Raw genomic sequence first — 25,322 nt, forward strand, 5'->3', positions numbered from 1 at the left:
ACTTGCGCTTTCTTGCCCAGCGTGCCCATGACCCTCACATTCCACGTAACTATTTCATATTGGTGTGCATGTACATTCGTATGTTGAGACATGTGTTGCTGTGTGGCGCACCTCCACCACGATTCCTGCTGTGGTCCCTTCTGTACCCCAGGGGCTTGCTGCCCTATCAGGACTGAGGTAGCTGACTTTTTATTGCCATTCACAGTTCATCTGCAGTTCTAGGGGTAAACTCCGGGCCCCTGAGCGCGTCTGTAATCGTGGAGTCCGAGCTGGCCGATTCCGAGTCCGAGCCCGCCAGGGGGCCCGACCTGAATGTCTCGAAAGAATTCTGCATTAGTAAGGGGGTTTCCTTCAACACTTTTGCTCTTTCCTCCGCTGCCTATCTCTCCGTGGGTTGACCCCTAGGGCGTCTCCTATTGTGCTTTCTCGATGTGGAGGTCAGCCATTCCTCTTCTTCATTCACTCCTTCGTTAGTCTGTGCTATACCTTTAGCGTGCATCCAGGTCCAGGCGTCTTCGGGGGAGGTGAACATATGAGTGCATTCTTCTGAGATTACCCTCAGTTTGGCAGGGAAAAGGAGAGCATGTTTGATATTGTGTTCCCGGAGTCGTTGTTTAATTTTCACGTAGGAGTTCCGTTGTTTCTGTACTTTTTGAGTGAAGTCTGGGTAAGCATGGACCACTGGGCCCTCATGTTGAAATGGGCCTTTGCTGCGGAATTGCTGCAGTATCAGGTCTCAGTCCCTATAATTTAGGAGTCTCACTATTAATGGTCTGGGTGGTTGACCCGGTAATGGCGGTCTTCCCGGGACTCTGTGCACCCATTCAAAATAAAGAACTTCGAGGGGGACCCGCTCAGTACCTCTTTAATTAGCCACTGCTCTATGGTTAGTTCCGAGCTCTGTTCTGGTGGGTGCTCAGGGAACACCACGAAGCAAATGTTATTTGTTCCGGGATCTGCTTTCTGCTTCTTCGGCACGCCTCTATAGGATCTTCACCTCTGCATCCAGGCGCTGAATTTGTTTCTGGTTGTCCAAGACCATAGGGCTCGTCTTGCTCAGGGTATCCTCCGTTGTTTTCACTCTCTCTGTCAAGTTCCGATGATCCACTCTGAGTAGGTTTAGATCTTGTGATACTGTGTCTATTTTGAGTTCTAGTGAGGATTTAGGGGGTCATTACAACCCTGGCGGACGGTGTTAAAGCGGCAGTAAGACCGCCAACAGGCTGGCGGTCTTTTTTTCAGTATTATGACCATGGCGGTTACCGCCATGGTCATCTGCCGCTTCTCCGTTCCGCCCGCCAGGGCGGAGACGACTGCTGGGCTGGAGACCTGGGTCTCCAGCCCGGCGGCCGTCACAATACCGCTGCCGGTATTTTGACCCGCCATGAAATCCATGACGGTAAGCACTATCAGTGCCAGGGAATTCCTTCCCTGGCACTGATAGGGGTCTCCCCCACCCCGACTCCCTCCCCTACACCCCCCACCACCCCTGCCACCCCCCAAAGGTGGCAGGGCCCCCCTCCCCACCCTGACCCCCAACATCACATAACTCACACACATACGACACTCACGCAGGCACCACCAACACACACACACACCGACATACATGCCTACATCCACACACTCAGTCAGACACTCACACCCATATACAGACATACACGCACACATCCATACAGACATACATACAGACACACATGCACTCATTCCCAAAACACGCAACACACCCGCAAGCATACACGCACTCACACACCCCCTCTACATACACAGATGCACACCCCCATGCATCCACACAACACACAACACCCCCCACCCCCCTCCCCCAACGGACGATCGACTTACCTGTTCCGTCGATCCTCCGGGAGGGGACGGGAGCCATGGGGGCTGCTCCTCCGACACCACACCACCAACAGAAAACCGCCACGGTGAATCACGGGACATGATTCGCTGGGCAGTGTTCTGTTGGCATGGCGGTGGAGGTGGAGCAACCTCCACTTCCCCGCCGCCCGCCCGTATGCCTGTTGGCGGTCTTCCGCACAGCGGTCCCTCAGCGGTCTTGTAAAAAGACCGCCGAGGTTGCAATGACCCCCTTAGTGTTCATGATTGTCTGTAGCACTTTTTCGAATTGCATAGAGTGGGATTGGAGTGTGCTCCCCAGCGATTGCAAGGTTAGGAATTGCTGTTGGTCGTTGGGCGCCGGGCCGGGCGCAGTTCGTTCTTGATTTTTAGCTGACTTGGATTTCCCAGCCATTGTTTTTCCTTTTGAGTAACTCCCACAGCCAGGGGGCAGCTTAGTTATGTGTTTCTAGAGCGACTGGGCATCCCAAGAGCACCGGTTCTCCTTCCGACGTGTAATGCCTTGTTGAGGCCCTCTCAGTCCCGCGGCTCCGTGGACAACCCCAGGACCGGGCGTACTCCTCAGGGATTCGATCTCCTGGTCGGGAGCACCCTACAGGATCATTTCTCCGGGTCCGAGTCGGAGCTTTTCACTTAGGCGTCCGACTCGGTCGCCATCTTGGCTCCTCCCTCTACAGGTAAGTTCTTGTTAAGCTTTATTTCAGACCGTGACGCGACATCGAATATTAACAAATCATCCTGGTGCTTATGAAACCAAACGACGACCCCTCTATGTACAGGGATTGTTACAGAAAGCAGCTGGATATGAAGGAACACTGTAGTACTTTCAAGGGGCTCCTGTTATGAACGGGGCCGGTTTCGGTGAGGTTCTTCTGTGGTTTGTTTAGTAGAACCATGCCATTCTTGAGAAGAGGCTACAAAATTACAAAACTTCACGTTAAAGTGGCAGCTAAGAACATTGCATAGGATGTGGTGGGTTCTGTGATGTCTGCTGTTTTTGAATGTATGAATAAACAACCCCAAGAAGGAGTGGGCTGGTGTACAAGTCTTGCATACGTGTTTAAAGGAAGCGAGGGGTTTCAAGACACAAGGCGCTGCCCCTCCCTATAAAAAAAGATGGTGCTCCTTATGTCGGAAGAGAGCTTCAAAGAACAACATAACGGGTGTTAATCTAACTTTTTTGAACATGGCCTTTGTACATTGCGCATCGGGTGAATGCACTAATTAAGAGTTAGACTTGTTTTCTCTAAAACCCACTCAGATTAGTATAAAAAACTGCTTTTTCAAGGGGTTATCGCCGCTAGCCGCTTTGACGCCTTCAGTCGCCAATAGTGTTTTTTTGTGCCTGTGTCCACGGATATGTATCTGGATCATAAAAGCGGACCATTCCAGCATAGCAAACAATGATATATTGGCGACGTTCGCCTACCCCATCGCAACAATGTTTAATCAGGTGGACATCACCCTCGGTGACCGACTGATCACACAAAGTGATAATATGTACACGTATAGGGCCTACATCCAGAGTATTTCAAATTACAACTGTGACGTCCTGGACACCCAGCTTTTAGTGGGGCTCTTCTACAAAGATACTTACGGACATTTTGAAGACAAGTAGCTGGACGGGAACAATATTGTTTTGTGAAAATAGCAAGGTTTGGTGAAGCCAGTCGACAGTTTGACCTAGGAGGTATACATTCAGACCTTTTCTACCAAGATAAACTGCTCGTCAACGGTATCAATTGTATGATCAAACGTACTCATTCGGTTTCATCAGTGTGGATGCGAACAGTATAAACTTGTCATACTGTACGCTAGCTTGGTTATAAAGAGTGAAATTGTCACTTGGTGTCAGACTGGCTCATGCCAAAGCTTTACAGCTGTCGAAGCCCCAAGTATGCTGTTGAAAGAGTAGCTCTGAAGATATTCAGCATTCCAACTGGTACGAGATTAACCCTGCAGCATAATTTATTTATAGGGCAGCTACCAAAACTCGTTTTTGTGGACAATACCGCTTTTAGCAGCCTCTATTTCTCAAACCCTTTTAATTTCAAACACTACGACATCAACTATGTGGCCCTCGTTCATGAGGAGTTTGGGATTCCTGCAAAGTCGTACACATCGACGTTTGGAATAACTTATTTTATCAAGGAATATCTCTGCCTGGTTTCAATAGCCAGAAAACGTCTGAGGGACTTAGGAATCGTCTTATCAAGAGAAGGATATGGGGATGGCTACACACTGTTTGCTTTCGATCTGACGTCTGAAATGAAAGATCGCGACCACTATAATTTGATCAAAAATGGAAATCTAAAAACTGAATTATGTTTTAGTCAACCCTTGGCTACCAATGTGAACATGATTGTATTCTCTGTATTTGACAGCGTCCGTAGGTCAACCACGCCCACCAGATTCTGTCTGACTATCTTTAAAAGATTGTAAAATGGACATTGTTCAGATACCCAAGTTCTTAAGCCATCATAAATACGCTAAGAAATACTTTTTAGCTGTTTTTCTAAGTAAAACATTACCTGAGGAACTAGGGGTAAAAAGACCTTGCGTGCTCATTTTTAACACAGATCCACATTACACGGGTGGAACACACTGGGTTGCCCTGTATTTGGATATTGACAAGGTTGCAGTGTTTGACAGGTCAGCAGCGCTTCCCGAAAATAACACCTATACAAAGCCTATATTCAAGTATATAACAAACGCTGCTGCTAGGGTAGAGTCTAACAAGGAACAGGATTCTCTAGCCATCACATGTGGGGAGTATTGCATATATTTTACTAGTAAAACATCTGAGGGTTTCACGTTTAGAAATTTTCTAAATCTATATGCGAGCGATCGATTAAACAAAGACTGTATTGTTGTGAAATATGTAAAAGAAAGTGCCAGGTCTACATCAAGCTCGGTTAAAACAGAATACGATGTTTGTCAAAAGTGTAAGGTTGTGTATGCCTGTATGTGTGTGTGTGTGTGTGTAATGATGAATGTCTAAAATAAAATAATTTGAACTTGAATTCAGACTATACCTCTTTATTCTGCTGCCAACCACCATATTGTTTTTAAAAAGCGTTTAAAAAATGACAGAAGAATGTTGACATTTTCTTTTAAAGTGTTTTTTACAAATAGTTTTACAACACGCATTACGCAGCCAAACATACTAAAGACAATAAATGAAGAAAAATTAACCAATACATTACCCAGTGCAAAACTATGCACACAAACAATGGAACACATATACATAGGATCAAAAGTTAGATGAAATATCACACATTTAACCACGTGTTTGTTTTGGACAACATCTTTTTCTTTTTAGGTTCCAAAAGCAGAGTTGCAGTGTTCCTAGAGGAGGATAGCTGCGGAATAAATGAAGTTGCTGGCACCCCAGGGTTGGGGTTAAAGCCAACAGGTGCTGGAGTACTTGGAGGGCTGTAAGTTGGACCTTTCAAACTTTCCAGTAGGTGCCTGTGTTCAGCATTATTGATGATCGTAGAAGGAATGTTGAGTTCTGGAGCAGCCCATGGAAACTGGTCACAGCCTCTAGGCACTTTCTGGAGCTATAGTATTTTGGGGTGCATGAGACCTTTGACTAGGTAGTACATGTGGGACCCAACAACCAGTTAACATTTGTAGAAGAAGTCACTATGCTCATTCTACAAGATCAGGTCTTTAGAAGCTAACATTTTACTTAGCAACATTTGCTATGCTCCTCTGTACCTTTGACTTATATTTTTTAAAAGGTTTTCAACAAAGGCATCTGAGGATGGTGGTAGTGTTACCGTGTTGGTGGTTATTGATCTTGAGGCCTTGCAGGGGTTGCTGGAGGTGGTTCAGAGTCATGGGTATATAGAATCAGTTTGTTTTTTGTCAGTATGCAACTGCTTTTAATATTGCAAGAAGTTTTAAAGAGCTCTGGAGTAAAGATCAGCTTTGTTGTAAGGTTTTAAATCTGTACGGTATCAAAATCTCTGCATCTGGACGTAGCGTTTCATTGTTCCGTATATCATAGGCATTGCCCGTAGATGGTTCCAACTGTTGTATCTGCTGTTGTGGCACCAGGTACATCTTTTGGGTGTAATCCATCAATTCTCTGCTAGGAGGCTTGTAATTAATGGTACTGCTATACCCAGTAACGAGTCTATAATATCACCTGACTGCTTTACCACTTTCTTCTTTGAAATGAGGGAAGCCCTTTTACTACTACGCTTTTTGATAAAGTGGCGCTTATTTTCAGCACACGGAACTGGCTCTCTGATATAGGGACATTGCCTTTTAGGGTGTGCAGGCACGATTTCTGAAATGGCAGCCACTAAGTCGTACGAAGCCGTGCACAGGACGGCTTTTCTTTGGTGGGGGCTGGCTGTGACTAGCATACTTAGGAGGGAAAAATTGCGGCATAGACCCACACACATGGTCATCACCTTATATTATAAAGCTTAGACTGTAAATGTTGCAAAAGTCTTTTTAACAATTCTTTTTATTGGCTCTGGGTCTGGGTTTAGGTGTGTAATTAACAGGCCGATCTGGTGGGAAAATACAGGAAGGTAGTCTTCTACAGTATTGGGTTTTAAGTCTACCAGTAGGTAGCCGTGAGATTTCGTGGTAATGTTGTTAAAGGCTTCCAAGAAAACGGTGTGTTTCTGAGATATATCTGTTTAGCGATGATAGATATTTGCTGTTCGTCATAAGCGTTTTTAAATAAACAAGTTATCAGGCGTTGAGAGCTATAGAATGGCTGCTCGTACCCTTGTAAGACAAGTTTTGCACAATGTAGCATATGCTTAGATTGCGATGGTGTGAATATTGGGTAAGAGCTTTATCTATCTTAGGGCGATCCCCAACCTCGTGCATAAGATCGTCTACAATCACCATGTTTACAAGGTCTGTAGGTAACAATGTGTAGTCATTGAGATTACTAGTATGTTTCTTTAAATTTGATGTGGGGGAACCTTAGTGATAGTTGCATATAAATATCTTGCCAGCATGAACAAAGCCATAGGGGCTTGGAATAAAACCCTGGGAGCATTTTCGAACAGCTTCTTCATAAAATAATTTTTACCACAATTTGAGCATCCTTACTAAAATGCAGAAGAACGGATGTTGCAATCTGGTGTCGATAGTCGTGGGGATTTGAGACTCTAATGCACAATTAATAGCCGTCTAGTAGCGTTTTGTAGTCCTCAGTCAGTACCCTTTTATCAAATACACACATGAGGTTTTATGCAATGGTTGGGTTGTAATTTCCCACCGTTTTTTGGACCCCTCTATGCTAGGCTGTTGTACAACAATTGTTTTAGTATTTTCTCAGCCGTTCCATATAGCGTATTCGTTCACCAGATCCTTTAGACTGTCAAAATTGATTTTGATGGAATTGCTAACAGTTAATGTGATGCCTTTGACTTTCGTACACACTACATTGTTTGATGTTTTGTAAGAATAAGTTTTGGTCTGGATGAGGTGAACGCCACTATGTACACATCCTTTTCTAGTTTCTGTTCAAATCTCCTAGATAATCACCCAGTGGAGGGACGTCTTGCCCTACTTTACTCACAAAAATAACAGAATCGGTATTGTGGTACAAACACCTGTCCTGAAGTTTATCCAATACTTCGGTTGTGAAACAGGCTATGAAGATGTTTATGTTGTTACACGTTGTGGGGTACTCCTTTGCATGTTTCCAACACAGAGCTGCTGTCTCATCATCGATAAACTCACAACTGGACACCTCATAACCCAGGGAAAAAAGGTACTCAAACATCTTGTCAGGATCTGTTATTATGGTCGTGCTTGACAAGTTTGTACACTGAGGGGGTCATTGTGACCCTGGCGGTAATTACCGCCATGGCGGAGGTCGGCGGTAGCACCGCCAACAGGCTGGCGGTGCACCGCTGGGCATTCTGACCGCGGCGGTTCAGCCGCGGCCAGAAACAGAAAGTCGGCAGTGTCCCGCCGACTTTCCGCTGCCCTTGAGAATCCTCCATGGCGGCGGAGCGCGCTCCGCCGCCATGGGGATTCTGACACCCCCTACCGCCATCCAGTTCCTGGCGGTTCTCCCGCCGGGAACAGGATGGCGGTAGGGGGTGCCGCGGGGCCCCCATAAGAGGGCCCCAAAAATAATTTCAGTGTCTGCCTAGCAGACACTGAAATTCGCGACGGGTGCAACTGCACCCGTCGCACCTTCCCACACCGCCGGCTCAATTCTGAGCCGGCGTCCTCGTGGGAAGGGTGTTTCCCGCTGGGCTGGCGGGCGGACTTTCGGCGGTCGCCCGCCAGCCCAGTGGGAAAGCCAGAATGACCGCCGCAGTCTTTTGACCGCGCCGCGGTCTTTCGGCGGGAACCGCGTGGCGGGCGGCGACCGCCGTCCACCGCGGTCAGAATGACCCCCTGAATTTTCCCCATAGGAATTTAAGGCAGACCTTGGTTAACTGATGCCTCGCTGGTCTGACCTCAATGACTCAGGTCTCAATCTTATACCCTTGTGAATGTAGAAATCATTGATGCACTTTTGCTTAGAGTTCTCATTAACACACCATTCTGGAAACCCCAAAGCCTCCTGTTTGTCTCTGAAAATTGTTTTCAGTATTTTACCAAGTCTGTATTCTTTCTCTAGGGCCATTAGTACCTCAATGCTACACTAGGTACCAGCCAGCATCCTATGCTCATCAGTGTGTCTGCACTTGCTACTCTCTTTACTTTCAGCACATGTTTGAAATAGTGGGAACATTAGCTTACCTTCCACTATGTACGGTAACACTGGGAAGTAAAGCCTCCAGGGTGGAAAGATATGGCATTTAATTAGCCCAAAGTATTCACTCATGGGTTTAAAGTCCCTCTATATGATGGTGGGATGGCCTACAGGGTATAACTTCTGTAGGTTCACAAACGTATCCAGACTCGTGAAGTCGTAGAAATGTGTTTCTCACCCACAGCTCTGTCTAGCTGTATAAGGTTTGTACGCCCCCACATAAGGCATCGAGGAGCTCCATCGGTTCAAGTAACTTGCAACTCTTAATAGAAGACCCGAGCTCCGCATCTGATGTTACCATATCTACCCACTCATGCTCCCAAAGGGACCTTAAACCAGTACGAAGTGGAAGTGTTCAAACGTGGTACCCATCAGTCTGTTAAACTTGTGGGGTTTGTAACAACGAGACAGCCCTGGTTAAAACACCCATTGTATTCAAAGGCTGTTGGCACACCGTTAATTACAGTGTACCCATCCTGGTAATAAGGCCTGAAACGGTATTCACCATGCTGTAGGAAGTGCTGAATGAAGATGTTTTCCTTGTCAAAGATGTACATGAGCCATTGGATAGAAGGGGTTGAATAACGCTTCTGTTTACCGTTATAGAGGTCTGGCGATACTAGAGCTATGCTTTCAGGTTTTAAAAACATTTGCTTGCAGATAGACATACACATGAAAGCCAGCATGATGTGCCGAAAAGGGTTTATGTGTCTTGTGGATTTTGTCATTTTGGGTGTGTTGGGCTTCAAAACCTTTTCCTGTTTAGTCAACTCCACCACAATGTCTCTGAAGATAGTGCATGCTTTTCATAAGATCACTGCATCTACCTGACAGTAAGCTTTCAACTCAGTTTGAAAATTCAACTTCTTTTCTACGTTTTCACCGTACCATTGTAGAAAGCTCTGTTTGTCAGCAGGCATCATATACTCAACACTGTAGATGTTGGGTGGAGTCATGGGGCCCTCATAATCCTGATTTGCCCAGGTGTTGAAAAAGTGGGGGAAATAATCTTTACACCCTGGAAAACCAGAGGCTTTTGGCAATTTGCTCAATTTCATGGGCAGATAATTCAGGGTATCTTTTAGAAATGGGGTTTCTGGTTGGCTAGGGTATGTACCACAGCCAGGCAGAACCTACCCACTATAGTCAGGGCTTGGGAGTTGCACGTCCAAGATAACCCCTGCTCACCCCCTTAGTAGCTTGGCACGAGCAGTCAGGCTTAACCTGGAGGCAATGTGTAAAACGTTTGCACAACACACAACACACATGACGCAAAATGTACACCACAAAGTAAACACAACACTGAGCTATGTAAAAATAATCTGTATTGCACAAAACATAATTATACCAACATTACACGTAAGTAATACCCTGCTACCTTAGCAGTTGTCAGAGGGTTACACAAGTTACTATTATTCTGCAAGAATATGCAGTTGTCACATTATAATACGTAATTACTCAGGATTCGGCAACATAAGCAGTAGTCAGGAATTATAGTAAAAGGTATATGCACTTGCCATGAACAAATTTCTAAATACCCATGAAAGGAACATTAGAGAATATACCACAAGTCATATACATACATATCAGCTAGACATGCCTAAAAAAAGGAACATTAGCACATATATATATCAACAGTAAGCAGGTAGGATATAGCAAACATCTGTACATCTATATTAGGCTCCTAGAGCCTAGAGTCTCTAGAGAGTACCTGTTGGCTGGTGGAAAAGGCACTTCCAGTGCCTGGGAATGAACACGGGGGCCCCCGGTGCTCCTCGGCACCACAGGGCCTACTTCGTGATGGGGGCCTGCCTCGGCCTCCTCACACCCTGTCCGTGTGGTGGGGGCCGAGCGTGGCCCAGCAACAAGTTATGGCTACAACCTGGAAGGGACCTCCGGCGAGGTCTCCCTTCCCGAGGCCGGCGTGAAGGGAAATCTGCCCAAATACAGGAGCGTTCTGCTCCTAGGGCAGAGACCGGAGAAGGGGCGCTCCTCGTGCCTTCTCCGTGTCCTGCACATGGCCTGGTGAGCTTGGACCCCTCCGGGGGCCTGAAGAAGCACTTGCGTGCACCTGAATCGGTGCGCAAGTGTTTGGGAGCTGTTCCCGGCCGCTGGGACGCTCCCAGGAAGAGAGGAGGCGGCTGGTGCCCCGGGGGCGCTACTAGGAGCGGACCATGCCCCGGGGGAGCCGCTAGGAGCACGCCGGCTCCACTGAGGTCTCTTTCATGCCCCGGGGGCACTTAGTTGTGCGCGGACCTCGCGCTAATAATAGCCCAGGAACCCGGGCTGCGGCGGTGATTCTGAGGGAAAAAATAAAGCGTGTTTGAAAGCGCTAATGCCCATCTGAGGCCCGGGCTGGAGCGGTGATCTTTGGCAGTAATTTGTACGGTTCCCAATACAGCGCTCAGGGCCAATCTGCAGCCTGGGCTGCGGCAGTGATATTTCCTCAACAACAAAGGAGCCCCTTTGAAAAGCGCTGTGGCCAAAGTGGCAGGAGGGTAGGCAGGGGTGAGGGCCACAACACCCTGCCCCTGGGAGCAATCTACAACAAGAAGAAGCACAGGGCTGGTGGGCCCAGCTACAGTCCAGCACAAGGGGTGCAGGTGGTGGCAGCTCCTCCTAGTGACCAGTCAGGTCACAGGTCAGCACTACAGCAGCTGTCCAAGGTGGTTTCCTGGTGAGTCTATTCATCAGTGTTCTGTGTCCAGTTTCAAGTTCCAAGAATGTTCAAATTGTGGGGAAAATTCCCCTGTACTTATAATCAGTTCTTACAGTGTTTTTCAATGGTAGGGAGAGGAGGTTCCAGCCAGTTACAACTGGTTCTGGGAGTGCCCCCTCTCTCCTTCAGCACAGGCTCCAGACATCAGTGGGCGGTTAACGACCCTATTGTGTGAGGCCAGGGCACAGTCTTTACAAATGCAGGTGTGCCCCGCCTCTCCCTTCTCTCAGCCCAGGAAGGCTTTACAATATGTAGATGCACCTCTGTGTCACCTCCACCCTCCCTGTGTTCAGGCTGTCTGAGAAGTATGCACAAAGCCCCAACTGTCAGTCTGCCCAGACGTTGATTGGAGACAAGCTGCAAAACACCAAAGTCATAAGCACAGATAAATGTGCACTTTCTAGAAGTGGCATTTCTGTGATAGTAATAAAAAATACACCTACATCAGTAAGCAGCATTTCTTACCACTGTCACAACCATACCAAACATGCCTACGCTACCCCTCATAAATCAGACAATACCCCTTTCAAATAAGGCAGGGCATCTCCAATGTAATCCTATGAGAGGGCAGCACTCACAGAAGTGAGACACCAGTTAGGCTGTTTGTCACTACCAGGACAGGCCACGCAACATGGCACATGTCCTGCCTTCTACATACATGGCACCCTGCCCAGAGGGCTAGCTAGGGCGTACCTTAGGGGTGACTTACATGTAGTAAAAGGGGATTTCTGGGCCTGGCAAGTAAATTTAGATGCCAGGACCCTGTGGCAGGAAACTGTGCACACAGGCTCTGTGCTAGCAGGCCTTAGATAGGTTTGACAGGCTACTTCAGTGGGTGGCGCAAGCAGCGCTGCAGGCCCAATAGTAGCATTTAATTTACAGGCCCTGGGTATAGGGATACCACTTTAAAAGGGACTTATAGGTAAATTAAATATGCCAATCAGGTATAATCCAATCATACCAAATTTGTAAGAGAGAGCACATGCACTTTAGCACTGGTTAGCAGTGAAAAATTGCTCAGAGTCAAAACGTCAGCAAACAAAGGTCAGAAAAATAAGGAGGCAAAAACTAAAAGTCTAGGGAATGACACTGTAAAAGAACCAGGTCCAACAGTATCATTTAACCTTATTTGTAAACCCACAGCCGATAACAGCATTGGTTTGAGCCCTTCTACGGGCATCTTTTCACAAATCATGTTTCGCAACATAAAGAATGAGTCATACGCTTTTGAGTTATGAGCCATCAGGGAATACCCTTTGAATTTTGGCTGAATAAAAGTGGTGAGGAAATTGTTCACGCATGAACCACCTTCAAACTCCCAGTTGTCATCCGAAGTTAGATGATGAGCGTAAATATATTTAAGATTGTGTACACCTGTCTCTTGTGTACACTCTATATTAAACACTATGTAGTCTTCTGTTTTAGTCTGGGGCTGACCTTTAGCCATGTAACACTTATGTTCGGTCACCCCCTGAAAAGACACCTTACACCTGGGACATTTCATGCCTTTGCATATGTGATCATTGGCTATGTAGTGCTCACGTCCCCTACAGTTTGTGTTAAGGATGCATTCAAAAAGCCTGTTGTGTATGGTCAGGCATTTTTGTGAGTGATAAAACAGATTATAAGTAGGACACCTCACCTTCTGAACGGCGACTATGATGCACCCGTCCCTTTGACACATTTCACAGTGCATTTCACAATGGTGAGATGACTGAGTGTTGTAGATGTGGTCGCAATGGGTGCACAAATACTTTGCTTCTAGAAAACCCTTCAGGTTCAAGATACCATAAAAGTAATGGCAAAATAGTTCTCAAAAAGCCTTATGTCCCCAAACCCTACCATTCTGTCATGCGGTATTTCAAGCGCTGCATGTGCTTCCGCCACTCTAGACATATTATCAGCATCGGGGAGGCTACGATCTGACAGTAACCTGGCGATGCTAGCCACCAAACATGTGTTGCTCATTCCATTGTTAAAGTTGAGCAACCAACACTGTTTCTTACCAATGATTTTACTGTCCAAGATACTCTTTAAAGGTATAGAAACACCCCCCACACTGCCCGAACAACAAGGATGATGACTCTGAAGGTGCCATATGCCATTATTTCAGCCTTACTCTGTAAACGTCTGGAGAGGTTTTCTAGAAATTCCACAGCGTCAAACACATCACGGGCATTCGTCTGGTGAGCGAGGGACTGTCAATGCCCTGACCCTGGAAGGGTTGTTGGAAGAAATCATTAGGACCCACATCGTGTAACAACCATTCTATGAGTGTTTGTACGGTTTGGTGGATAGCTAAAACTTCTTGATCAGAGGAATTTATGCGCTCTAGGTTAACAAACCTGATTTCCTCATAATGCCTTGCAGGGTTAAACAACTCTACTGTACAACTGTACCTTCTAACACTCTCTAAAAACACAAGCTCTGAATCCTCTGATCGGGGATTATTGTTGGACGGTAAGCTCTCAGGTTAATCATTTTGGGATGGCTGACTTTGGGTCTGCACAGACGTATTTTTAATCCTCCTTATAGCACCTATTCTGGCTTTCTTCAATTTACTTATTAAAAGTCTGCACTGCTTAGCCCTATTAGTCCACTTTTGTTTTTACAGACCCATCTGTTTTTAGGTAGCCTCCCACAGCCTATTTGAACAGTCGCTATTGTATTTGCAAGCTGTGTCCCCGCACCTTCCCCTACTACAGACCCAGCAGTGGGACTTTTTGGGTGTGCGTGGTATTCAAGTCAAGCAACTTTACCCCTCAAGCACCTGAGACGCTTGGAGCCCAGGGTGTTCTCTCCTAAATTTTTATTTTGAGACCTAGTAGGGACTGTTGTATGTGGCTTTGCCACTGTTTTGGGACTTTTAGACCCTGGTTGAGGGGTTATAGCTGCTTTTTGTTCTTGAGTACTCGTAAGAACTGAAGGGCTTTATTAAATATAGCTTGGCCCTTCTTGTTATATTTTGACCTCCGGACAGCATTATTAATAAATGTGGACCTGGCACTCTTTAGGAAGCGCTGCAGGTCTAGCCATGCTGTATTAACACCTATGTCTGTAGACACTGCTTAGCAAGATTGTAACACCTCTCTTCTACACATTTCCAACCTCTGAATTATCTCCCTATGGGCATCCCTCAAGGACCTGGTTTTGCTTCCCGCATTTCCCAATTTAAAGATTTTGGAGTTCAGTTTAGATTTCAACTTTCTAACTGTCAGTACTCTGTCTTTCATATGTGTCTCCAGTACAGTTTTGTGGTCCAAAACATCATATGTTGGGGCATGAGTTGCTGCATTTGGTGGAGGGGTGTATATTACCATGAGGCGCCTCTAGTACAGTTCCCCGGTTAGCATTAATAGCCCTATTGCTTCAGAGGACCCTTCTCCGCTTGATGGTGTTTCATACCTCTGATTTTGAAATCCACTCCCTCATATACTACTGTCAAGGTATGCTGAGGTGGGGGATGGTAGATTTACATTTGATGGGGGGCGGTGGGATCGTACGCACCTTGGTGTGTAATCGGGGACATGGAATATGGGGAATTTAAATGCTGGTCATAATAGCTCAGGAACACAGAGGTGTAGGAAGCGCAGGGCCAGGAACAGGTGATTGTTGAACAGAGGATTGCTGCCCCTCGGGGTCTACACTAGAAGATCTCATTGAATGATGATGACTATGGGGGTTATTACAACTTTGGAGGAGGTATTAATCCGTCCCAAATGTGACGGATATACCACCAGCCGTATTACGAGTTCCATAGGATATAATGGACTCATAATACGGCTGGTGGTATATCCGTCACTTTACCGTCACTTTTGGGACGGATTAACACCTCCTCCAAAGTAAAGTTGTAATAACCCCCTTTGTGTTTTGAAGGATCCCAGTGATGTCCTTTAGAGGCGTCGACGAGCACTTAGCCTTATGCGGTACTACTCCAAAGATCTTTTGTGACGGCTCTAAAATGTAAACATAAAAATACATATTGAATATTACTATAACTACTATAGCTTAGAGGAACAAGCTGCTTGAGAGAGAAAGGCATTGGTATTCTTTTGACTGTATTTTGTAAAAACACACCCGATATGTTCCTTTGCGATGTCCCTTTCTTTGTAGGAGGACAGTCTTTAGAAGTTGTAGACCACCTTTTTTGCTCATGGTTCTACTTTTTGCAGCAGTGTGCTGTCCTTGCATGCCCCCAGGGGATCTGTAAGGAAAAAAAAAGGAATAAATATTACATTTACAATAAAATACATGAACTAGGCATGTTCTCTGTGGATCCCCCCTGTAGGGTCTTGCTGGGTTTTTTGGGCTGTCAGGGTTGATGTTCACATAGTGTTTACACAAGTGACCATTTTATTTACCTGCAAGAGTTGTATCCTGCTGCACTATGGGCGCAACGTCTTGAGCCTCTGGGATTTGCTGTAGCGCGTTCTCTGCCAGCTGTACTTTGGCGTCAATTCCTGTATAAAAAGGACACATACACAGGGAAACATTTTTTGAAAAATAAACACAATAACAAATAAGACTACATTGTTGAGGTTGGCAGGTTGACATACATCACTGCAATGTTAAGCTCTAAATAGCTTTACCTTGCTGAAAGAAAGCCGCTTCCTTGAGACTCCACGTTAACTCTGAGAGGTCGTGCACACAGAAGAGACAAATTAGCTTTAAAAAACAACTTTAACAATCACAGATGACTTTAGACAGTAACTGATTTTGTGTCACATTTTTTAATTACCTGCCAACCACTCATTTTAAATTATCTACTAGTCAAGCATAATATACTGCTAAACCATAACACAACAACCAATTAAGAGCAGTGGGACCAGTGGGGAGCAGGACACAGGGCACGAGCCTCGCACTTCACTCCTCCTGCCCTGAAGAGCTGTGGGGCCTGGGGAGTGGGCAGGGGACCAGAGCCTTGTGCTCGGCGCCCCCTTCCCTGAAGACCTGCAGGGCCTGGAGAGCAGGACAAAGGGTGTGAAGCTCACACCCTGGGCCCCCTGCCCTGAACATCTTTGTGCCTTGGGAGTGCCAAGCATGCAGCTTCTGCTTTGCAACCCCTACCCTAAACATCTTTTGGTCCTGGGCATCAGGCCACAGAGCGTGAGCCTTGCGCTTGGTGCACCCCTGCCCTAAACATATTTGGTCCTGTGGAGTGGACCAGAGGACACAAGCCTCCCGCTCAGTGCCCTCCTGCCCTGAACATCGTTGGGCCTGGGGAATGCTGAGCTCAAAGCTCGTGCCCTGGCCCCCCTGCCCTAAACATCTTTTGTTCTGGTGAGTTGTCCAGAGAGCGTGAAGCTCACGCCCTGCGCCCCTGAACTAAACATCTTTTGGGCCTGGGCAGCAGGATGCATGCCTCACGCTTGGCGCCCCCCCTGCCCTGAACATCGTTGGGCCTGGGGAGCACGGAGCACTAAGCGTGCGCCCTGCGCCCCTGCCCTAAACATCCTTGGTCATAGGGAGTGGGCAAGAGGGCATGTGCCTTGCGCTCAGCATCCCCTGCCCTGAACATCGTTGGACCTGGGGAGCAATGAGCGCAAAGCTCATGCCCTGTGCCCCCCTATAAAAGCATCTTTGGGTCTGGGGAGTGGGACAGCAGGTGCTAGCCTCCCGCTTGGCGCCCCCTGCCCTGAACATCGTTGGGCATGGTGAGCACTGAGCTTTAAGCTCATGCCCCGGCCCCAGGAACCCTACACCTCTGGAACCACAGCATCATAATTCTGGGACCACACTAGCTACAAACCACTGTTCACAATCCTGTTCCAGCTCTGCTGTACTGTGTAAGGTAAGTGGAAGGGTTTAAGGCTGGGGTGGGGTATTGGGGTGAGCCCTTCAACAGATAGATAATCTTGATTAGGAAAAAATCCACCAGAATAATAAAATTGTGATTACCTAAACTGCATAGCAATGTTATAAAATATTAAATATCTCTGAAAGTAAAGATACGGAGTAGGTGATGTGAGAAAGGTTTTTAATTAATATACACCACACAGGCTTTAAAATTACTTTTTTTATTTATGTTTTGTCATGTTATTAATGTCTTTTCTGTAATTCTGTGCTGATGAGCACTGCCATCCTATGTGTCAGCATCCCCAGGGATTAGGGTTATATCATATTTCTAAGTAAACATAATATTCTGCGTTACACAATTGGTTTTATCAATGCTTGTTTTACCAATGCTTGTTTGCTAATGTGAGCAGGTGTAGACATGTGCTTATAATTGGGTGTGGTGTAGACATATGCTTCTTATTGGGTGTGGTGACTCAACCACATGTGGAAACTCAACTGCTTTCCTGATTGGCTATAAATAGCAGAGTGAAGCATGCCTCCCCTGCTTGGTTGTTTTGCTTCTTGATCTCTGCATCTGATTTGGCAGTCTAGCCCCTGTGTCGTCCTCATATTCAGACTTTTGAGGCAATTATTTTCTTCGTTTCTGTACCAGCTGACACCAGGCATTTCTCCAGCGCTCCGGAAAAGGCTGCAGCTAAGTGACTAGTATTCTCCAGGGAGTTTGTTCTTTGAGCACTGCGCTTTCCTGAAACAGCTGGTGTATTTCAAACCTCGTATTTGGGCAGTGCTTATCTTGAAGAGACAAATACATTTCTGAACATTCTACATTATTATTGTAGTTACTTGCCTAAATGTGCTTCAGGAAATCTGCTTGAGCTCAAGTACTATAAAAAGTGACAGTGCAATTTTAAAAGAGCATTTATGTGACTTTTCTTTCTCTAAAAGCCTAACTCTTTGATTTAAATTGTGTCATTCATGCCTGTGTTTCAGGTTTGAGGAATTTGCTTTTGAAGGGTTTTTTACACACACAGTGAAACCAAACCAAACTGTGCCACCTTAACTGTTTAAACCCAGACTGGACATTTGTATTTCTTGAATTGTTTTGTTCCTTTTAGTTTAACCCTATGCATGCAGGAAAGTTATATGTGATATATTTAATGCCCTTGTTTGTCTTTCTTGTGCATGATAAGTGCAACCACAGTTCTAATTGTAGTGTGCAACAGTGAATCTCTGTGAAGCCAGCCCTCGTGTCGCAATACTTATTGTAATGGTACTCAGTTTGGGTTTTTAGTAATGCAGTGTTTGCAATTGTGCCAACAATTATTATAATCCAAGAAAAGTGTTGGAGCATCCCGGTGTTCTTCTACCACTCCCGTGCCCATATCAGAAAGAGAGATTCAGTTTCAAGGAAGGTGAGTGCACTGACTCTACTATCACTCTGTCAACAACATCCTACTTTTCAGGTAAGTGGCCCGTCCCAACCCAACCCAACACTATGGCGGTCATTCGCCACCCGCCATGCGGTCACCGCCATTTGCCCGCTCCGCGGTCAAAAGACCGCGGAGGCCATTCTGGCTTTCCCGCTGGGCCGGCGGGCGCCCGCCAAAGGAGCACCCGCCGGCCCAGCGGGAAAGGCCCTGCAACAATGAAGCCGGCTCCGAATGGAGCCGGCGGTGTTGCAGGGGTGCGACGGGTGCAGTTGCACCCGTCGCAATTTTCACTGTCTGCTTAGCAGACAGTGAAAATCATGCTGGGGCCCTGTTAGGGGGCCCCTGCACTGCCCATGCCAGTGGCATGGGCAGTGCAGGGGCCCCCAGGGGCCCCACGACACCCGTTCCCGCCATCCTGTTCCTGGCGGTAAAAACCGCCAGAAACAGGATGGCGGGAAGGGGGTCGGAATTGCAGCGCCGCCATGGAGATTCAGCCCAGCCAGGGGTAATCCGGCGGGAAACGCCGGATCCCCTTTTCTGACGGCGGCTTTACCGCCGCGGTCAGAATGGGCACTGAAGCACCGCCAGCCTGTTGGCGGTGCTTCCGTGTCCCTCCACCCTGGCGGTCCATGACCGCCAGGGTTGGAATGAGGGCCTATGTGTTTGCTTAAATAAAATTTTTAGTTTAGTCCTTCTAGTTTTTCCATATGTCCAATAGTTTATGGCTTTAAAATTCTGTTTGCCTCTACACATACAGGCCTTTGCCCTCATCCTCCCTTCTCAAATTAAACATTGACTTCTACAAAACTTATACACAGGCCTCAGATAATACTGTTCGAAGTACAATACACACGCATTACACTTTGGGTGGCATAGGGAAAGGGCTGAAGACAGTAGTAGAGAGAAACTACATTGTATGTATAAAAACGTGTGATAGTTATTTACCTTAAGTAGAAGCTGGTTTGCATCACCACTTTGCGCTCTGCCCTTCATATTTGTTATCCTTGATGGTCTGGGTATCCCTGGTCTCCGCAAATTTAAAATATGTAGTTCAAAACGAGGGCTGTGAAATGGTTGTATGTATGATCCATGAGGGGGGCTTTTATACTTGCTACAATATGCTAATTATGCACAGGCTTTGTGGAGGGGTGGGATCAGAAATATATTATGCTTTAGAGTTACATTTTCATAACATTGGGATGCTTCAATCATTGGTTGTGTCAACCAGGGCTGCTACTTTATACTATGACATCTGCTAATCACATATGAGCCCTGTGAAAAGCATTAAAAAACAGAGGTTGAAAGTTCATTTTTAGAAGTAAGCAGTAACAAGCAGGCCAGATAAAATAATAGGGGCAGTGGGCAGCAACTCCTCTACAAAATGCCTATCGACATGAAACCCCACCTCATGGGTGGGCGGATCTCACTTAGTAGCCCCTTACCGACAGTTTCCCCCCAAGACAACTATGACTTGTGATTTTTAAATGTCTAGCTGTAAGACAGGCTACACCCTTGTTGATCCAGTCTGTACCCATGCTGCATGGTCACATTTTGAACAGCCCCTTTGGGTTAAGCAGCAATGGGTGGGTGGGCTGTGTATTTCCACTGCTCCTCCCTGTGAGGAGACACAGAACCAGCACACGGCCATGACGACCTGAACAGGCCCTGACGTCCTGTAATGGCTACACTTTTACACATTCCATAGACCTATACACAATTCACAACCAAACCTGGCCCACCTACACCTATGTCAGTGCCGGGCTAGGCCTTTCGGGGGGCTGGAACTCCCGGTAACGGAAGTGATGTCATTCCAAGGTGGGATAACTGTCACTTTTGAGTTTGATGAGGAAAGGTATCCCCATAGTCTACAGCTGTCTGAGCAGTATTAGGTATTTGCGGAAAGTTAAAAGGTTGTAGACTATTTATGGCAAGATATATGAGAGAAAGTGTGTTTTGAATGGTGGATGAGCAGAAGACAAGTATGGGTTTGTCATCTTCTGTGATGAATGAGTAGATCATTCGAAGGTATATAGTCGAAGGTATGAAGCCTTCAGTTAAAGAACTTGTTGAAGAAGTTTTGGGGAAAAGGAGGAGAGATGTTTCTGCGGACAAGGAGTTTTAGACCTTTTCAAAAGATGAGAAGGAGTGAAGAGGTAGACTAAAGGAGGTAAAGCAAGGACACCAAACCATATTGAGGGATATTATAAGGCAGTAGATGAGGGGAAGACTGGTTTAACCACCAGGGACAAGAATGGTGGTCTGTGTGACAGAAACGAGTAAGGTATCCTTGGCGACACACAGGGAGGACATGAGTCTTTTGACAATGATGAAGAGTTTGGTGATATTTATGGTGGAACAACAGTATGGACTGTAGCTCATACATCCTAGACCACTGAAATTGAGAATGCACCAGGCCCTTCCGACAAGGGTGTGCTCAAAGATTTGTGTGGGAGAAAATAAGTTTAGGCCGTTGTTGGGACGGAAGAGTCCTTGGCATGGTAATGGATGTTTACCTCTATTTTGAGTACCCAACTGCTCTGAATGTGCAGACCAGTACATCTCCCACGTCAATGCTAAGGCCCATATTTATACTTTTTGATGCAGCACTGCGGTAGCGCAGTTTTGCATCAAAAATTGTAGCGCGGCTTAACGTCATTTCTCAGCGCCACTTGTGTGTCAAATTTATACTTTGACGCACGGTGGCGCCAAGAACCTGTTAAAGTCATTTTTCTGGCTCTAAACATTGCGCCGCCTCATAAAGCAAAACGACGTTAATGTGGGGAAAATTACTCAAATCCAGTTTAAGACAGAAAAAACATCGTAAACCTGATATGTGCCATTTTTACCCGCAATAACGTCAAAAAGCGGCACAATTTTGGCAAAATGACCAAGGAGCACCAAAATGGATACCAGAAGACAGGAGACACCCCAGGGAGACCCCAACTTAGCAGGACCGAGCCAGAAGGACCCAAACAACATCCAGGGGAGACAGAAGAAAAAAAGGAAGTGTTGCTTCAGTGCAGAGGAGCAGGAAATACTTGTCAGGGAGGTGACGGAGCATCAGCATCAACTCTTCGTCACCTCCAAATTGCCAATTGGGAGGAGAGAGGCAATTTGGTGACAAATTGCCGACAAGGTAAACAGTGTGGCAGAGGTCAGGAGAACAGTCACTGACCTGAAGAAATGCTGGCATGACTGCAAGCGCAGGACCAAAGAGAAAATGGTCAGGAACAGGGCCGCAGCACTGCAGACTGGAGGTGGGAGTCCAGCCCCGCAGGAGGACCTGGATGACATGGAGAAGATGGTTGCAGCCGTCATCCCAGAACAGATTGTCACAGGGATTGCAGGAGTGGAAAGCGCAGACTTCCAGGAAGCTACACAGATGCCGGGTAAGTTGCATGGGGGACAAAAATGCCTAAATGTAATTGCAAGCAGGGGAGGTACATGCCTACTACGCAATGTATGTCAGCCATGGAAATCAGCCACTGGAAAGGGCAAAGGGGCACGGCATGGGTGCATGGGCAGTGCAGGGACATTCAGGGGCACAGCACAGCACAACACCAACAACCTTTGCATGGGGGTACACCGCCATGCAAAGGCTGCTGGAGATACGGTAGCAGACCAGGAGGGTAGGGTACAACGGACAACTGGGCTGCCGTCACAGGACAGCTGGTATTGGCTGGATGTGAACACGGGGACAATGCCCAGGACCAGGCCATCGCCTCAAGCGCCATCCACCATTCACAACATTTGACTGTGAATGCCGCTTGAGACAATGGCCTGGTACTGGCACTGTCCCTGTGTTCACATCCTCACAATACATGCAGTCCTGTGAAGGCAGCCCATTTGTACGTTCCACCCTACTCTCCTAGTTTGCTACTGTATCACCAGCAGCCTTGGCATGGCGGTGTACCCCCATGCTAAGGTTGTAGGTGTAGTGGTGTGCTGTGCCCCTGACTCACCCTGCACAGCCCATTCCCCTTGTGCTATGTGTGCAGGTCAATTTTGAAAAAACAGTTAGGTGCCAGTGGAACAAACACACTCAAAATTAGGTATCAGGATGACAATCTGATCAATCCCCTTCAATTCCTAAACAAGTGTAGCTCATGTCAAATGCACATGTCCATAGGTGCAAGAAACATCAGGTATTGCCACTGACATGATGAATTACACAGCAGTAATGTCACACCAATGCTGCCCATTCCAGGATCTACCCTGTGCCTGCGTCACAATAGCTGCAATGTCACCTTTCAACATCTCAACTCTCAAACTTCCAAGACAACAGCATTGAGTGGGAGGACATATGTGTGTAGCAAGTGAAACACGCCCGCAAAGTCAGAAGAGCAAATGGAACACTACTAGGACCATCAGTGCAATCCAATGTAGCACACATTGCCCAACATCAGCAATACACACTACCAATGCTGACACCTGTATTGTACCATGCCAATGCTATACATAGTACATGCTAGGTCTCAACAACATATAGGTGGATGTGAAATATCAGAGACTGGGTCACTTCCAGATTGTGAAGTGTGGTGGAAGTACCATCAGAACACCCACAGCCATTGCAAGGCCACACCATGATAATGGAAGCAGACGGAGGGTTAAGTAGGACAAGAGGTGGCAACCTACAACTTGGCCAGAACATACACCTAGAGGATGTGAGGCACACATTTCACCAAACTGCCCACACTACATGTGACATGCAGGTGGGGCATAGGACTGGGAGACTGCTAATCTTAATGACAGGAACAATGAACAGGAACCAAGATCACAATGTGCAACTAACAGGAGCTCAGGCATGTCACATTACAAATGCCACAACACAGACACACTAATTGTGCCCTATCCCATTTCAGAGGATGCTGGCTCTCCAGGTGATATGCCTGTCCTGGACCTCCCTGATGACATGGATGACGAGCTGACAAACTTCAGTCAGCAGACCCTCCATGATGTCTTTGGAACCCTCCTGACCCCACCTTCAGTCACAAGGAGGAGCACAGAAGTAGCAGCCATCACAGAGGACCCCCCCATCACACCAATTGTACGACCTGCCAGCTCCAACCCAGATGTGGACTCTGAGGACACTGGCACCAGCTTTGAGAGGAGTGTAGTTGGAGTACAGCAGGAGCTGGCCAGGGAGGTGCGGTGGGTATGCAAAATATGGCCGCCAGCCTAGAGGGGGTGCATTCGTGCATGATGTCAACTGCAGAACAGGCAGCAGCCATGCAAGGGCTAACTACAATCATGCATGAACTTGACAAAAGTTTGAAGGAAATCAGCACAGCTGTAAGAGAGTTGACACAACACCTCCAACAACATACTTCTCAACGCGTGCACAAATGTAATATTGAGCCCCTCAGGGCCGACCTGGCTGCCTACCACAGTGATGTGGCTGCTATTCTCAAGAACCAGCAGCTTCTACTTGCTGCAGTAATGCCCTACATTGTTCCACAGTTGGCAGCTACCGGGATTACTGACTCCACGTCTTCAAACACTGAAGTGTGTGTCACCCCTTCAAACCGACCACCACCAAGGGCAGAGGAGACAACACACACATCAGAAGAAGAAGACGTGGAACAGATCACATTCACCCGTAAGAGTACCCGGTAGCCGAACTCCATACCAAATGGCTAATTACAATCTAGGTCCTGTGCTTGTTAACATGCCAGTCTTGCAACAGCTGCTCACATGCACCGTTCTCCAGCCCACTGTTTAACTTGACACTATGCTCTGTGATTGTCTCTCACTACCTCATTGGCAATTTTTGTTCCTCTGCACTGTATGATACTTCACCCCACCATGCCCAATGGTATGTCACATTGCACCATTGCACTATCACAATCAAATGCGTCACACTAATGGATTCACAATCCTGGACTTTGTAAATATTGCACTACAGCACTTTACAATAAATAGCACTTACACAACCATATTGTCTCTGTGTAATGTGACACATCAACTGTGTAGGAGAAGAGTGATGTATGTCACATGTCAAGGGCTATACAATGTCAATACAACAGTGTTGAAACAATGTGGGCTGATAACTATGCACTGGGGTCTGGATGGTATCATCATCTGCGCTTCATGAGGGTCATTTCTGTAGTAAATAGGAATATAACTGTATAATGCTGTGTTGGTCAGAAACACTCGGCTTCAAGGGATGTTCAAGGTGAAAATCAATGTGTTCCAAAATCCCTTCAAAACAGTCTTTATGTATGTGACATCTGACTATATACTTTCATCACACACACACCATACAGCAGGAATGGATGTGTATGAGTGTATGGATAAAAATTTGTCCTGGAAATCCTATGTAAGACATGATAGGTGTGAGTAATGAATACAATACTACATAAGATTATACCATCACTCACCTTATCAGGGTTCACATGAACATCAGGCTGCAGACAGACGTACCACATTGCCCAAGATTCCAAATCAGGTCTCCAACGATGACAGATTGAAAACACACATCCAAACTAAACAGCACAGTGGTAACCCTAGTAACCTTGAGTGGTGGCTGCAAAGGATGGCAGATGCGATGAGAAGTTCCTTTGTTGTAGCTGCCAATGTGACAGCTCAATTGGAATTGGGAATAACAATGTCAATCATAGGATTTGTATGCAGGATGTAACACAAATGTTAATACTAAATTAACATTGTTCACCCATGCCAAGGCCCTGATCCCCAAGCAGATGACACATACTGCAAAGGAGTACCTACATATTTATTTAGCAGTAAAAAAGGATAAAATAACTAGGGGAAA

Source organism: Pleurodeles waltl, chromosome 5 (assembly GCF_031143425.1).
Source record: "Pleurodeles waltl isolate 20211129_DDA chromosome 5, aPleWal1.hap1.20221129, whole genome shotgun sequence".
Taxonomy (NCBI): Eukaryota; Metazoa; Chordata; class Amphibia; order Caudata; family Salamandridae; genus Pleurodeles; species Pleurodeles waltl.